At 39.9% G+C, this 2,684-nt stretch overlaps 1 non-coding gene across 1 annotated transcript; it reads right to left on the bottom strand.

The window, feature by feature from the left end:
• Positions 1–771: 771 nt before the first annotated feature.
• Positions 772–853, bottom strand: Trnas-aga (transfer RNA serine (anticodon AGA)). Its single transcript has one exon. It is a non-coding gene; the product is annotated as a tRNA-Ser (tRNA).
• Between the last annotated feature and the right edge of the window lie 1,831 nt (positions 854–2,684).

The following is a 2,684-nucleotide window of genomic DNA, read 5'->3' on the forward strand; positions in this document are numbered from 1 at the left end:
ATTTGATCCCAAAACCTTCAGTGGCCTACCTTCGAGTGGGAACTATGCGACAGAATCTTCTTGCACTAGGCTTGGATGGCCAGAGGCTTGAACCGAAAACCTTTGATTTGCTGTTCTCCGCTATTTTCACTGCGCCATCGCTTATGTCCAACCTTATCGGTAGATTTATACCTTTCGACCTTTTTCATTGTGGGACTAAAATTTTTGTGTGTTACTGAACTTCAGTTTCCTAGAGTCTTGTTGCACACTTCGACTTTCAAAGTCTTGTAGGATAATTTCGTTTTATTTCCTAAGAATAGACGACCAGCGCTTGGGCAGGGATTTGAACCCAAAACATTTAGTTTCTAGGAGTGGGAACTAACTGTGACGTTTGTACGAACCTTGAGAAATAACGCCATTAACATTGCTCTATTCCATTCAAGTTCGCTTGCTGGCTAAGACTAGACGTTATGTCAGCGTTGTCGGCAGGATTCGAACCTACGCGGGCAGATGCCAACAGATTTCTAGTCTTTCACCTTAACCACTTGGCCACGACAAATGTGCTTAATGTTCAATGCAAATAGATATAATCCAACTTTTCTCGAATCACTTATGAATACGTAATTTTATGTCAGCGTTGTCGGCAGGATTCGAACCTACGCGGGCAGAGCCCAACAGATATCTAGTCTGTCGCCTTAACCACTTGGCCACGACAACTGTGATGAATGTCAAATGCAAATAAAAAAATGTCACACTTCTCGAATCAATTATGAAAACGAAAGTTTATGTCAGCGTTGTCGGCAGGATTCGAACCTACGCGGGCAGAGCCCAACAGATTTCTAGTCTGTCGCCTTAACCACTCGGCCACGACAACTGTGCTTAATGATCAATGCAAATTGATAAAATGGCACACTTCTCGAATCACTTATGAAAAAGAAAATTTATGTCAGCGTTGTCGGCAGGATTCGAACCTACGCGGGCAGAGCCCATCACATTTCGGTCAATATCACGGTCAATATCACGGTCACGGTCAATATCACGGTCAATATCACGGTCAATATCACGGTCAATATCAATATCACGCGGGCAGAGCCCATCACATCAATATCACGGTTGTTTTACTCGTGGCTGTATAAAATTCACAGATCCAAGCAACGATGTTTAATCGAGGATAAATACAACGCACCAATCCAGATTGTTTCATTCTAAATTTACTTTATAGAAGCCGTAGACGATGATGTTAACGGTTTTCTCAATTTAAGATGAAAATATGTAGAGTTAAGTGATTAGCTTTTTAAAATATTAAACAAATCATCCCTGCCGGGACTCGAACACGGAACATCTGGATTAGAAGTCCAGCGCGCTAATCCGGCTAAGCCGAGGCTAAGGTGAGTCTGGCCAGCTGGTGGCCTAGACGTGAATCTGGCCAGCTGATTTAGAGATCACTGGGCTACGGGATTACCACGGAGTGTAAATAGAACCGCCGGTGATGCTATCGTGTCTATATTCCATCTTCCAACTCCATATATTCATGTAAAATCTTCACTAAGTAAATCAGACAAGTGAGTGTAATCAATTCTTTGTGGATCATTATTCAGTGCCCTCAAGCTTGATTAATAATGGAGTGGATATCAAGTGAAATTCTTTCATCTTTTTCTCGGCCGTCAGATGTCGCCGACTCTGTTTTCCAACTTGATCATTTGCGTTAATGTTGTGGCTTGACGCCATCAACCATTTCAAGATCACAATTAACTAATAAGTTTTATAAAATAATTCTAAAAACTATTGAAGTTTGTTTTTTAAATTAAAACACTGTTCAACCTGCCCCAAACAACTTTGTGTAAAATAAGATATTTATGCACGATGTATGACTATAAAGCACTTAAAGAAATATTTTTTGTAATGTATCTGTGGTTGTTGTTTTTATTTTGCAGCGAGTAGAAAAATAAAAAATTGTTTTGTACTGAATCACAATGTTGCGCAAATCGCACAACCGAGCGTCATTTCCAGGGTGACCAGTTAACGAGTGGGTATGCGACGTACAATTTGTGCGTTTCCCCTGGGTTCAACGAACCAAGCCAACACTGGGATTTTGCGACTGCGAAAAGCGAAGTTTAAGCTAAGAAAGAAATAAATGTAATAGGACTGGTGTCACGTCCGAAATATTGTAGTTGGCGTTTCTTGTGAAATAAATATTTCGCTATGAGTCAAATGCCTTATATTTTATGTACTGGCAACTGCATGGTAAATAATTAATACACCAAAGAAAGTGTTACTGTTGTTCCTCATAGCTTAGAGAATGCCCGCCATATTCCAATGCGCTGTTTGGATTCGAGTCCAAAATCCAATTTCCAGTTTTTTTCTTGAAATGGTGTTGTGAAGCTTATAGCTTCCTGTTAACTTAAATCGTGTATTCAAGCTTTGGCTATGCTTTGTGTAGGCGGTTGAACTTTGATTAGTATGAAACAGAAAACAATCACAACATTAGCCAGGTTTATGAATTTGCGGTTGCCCATGGTTAAAATCTCGGGTCACAGAATCAATTCTGTATCGACAACTCATGACGGTCAGGGACGACAATGACCAAAATCTTGTCAGCTTTCTTTCAACCTTGCCAGCTCTTAATTTTCATATTCCGTAACTGCTAGTACTAACATTTTATTTGAAATGCTGGTTACTATATTATTTGTATTTCTTTGTATTTC

Source organism: Clavelina lepadiformis, chromosome 7 (genome assembly GCF_947623445.1).
Source record: "Clavelina lepadiformis chromosome 7, kaClaLepa1.1, whole genome shotgun sequence".
Classification (NCBI taxonomy): domain Eukaryota; kingdom Metazoa; phylum Chordata; class Ascidiacea; order Aplousobranchia; family Clavelinidae; genus Clavelina; species Clavelina lepadiformis.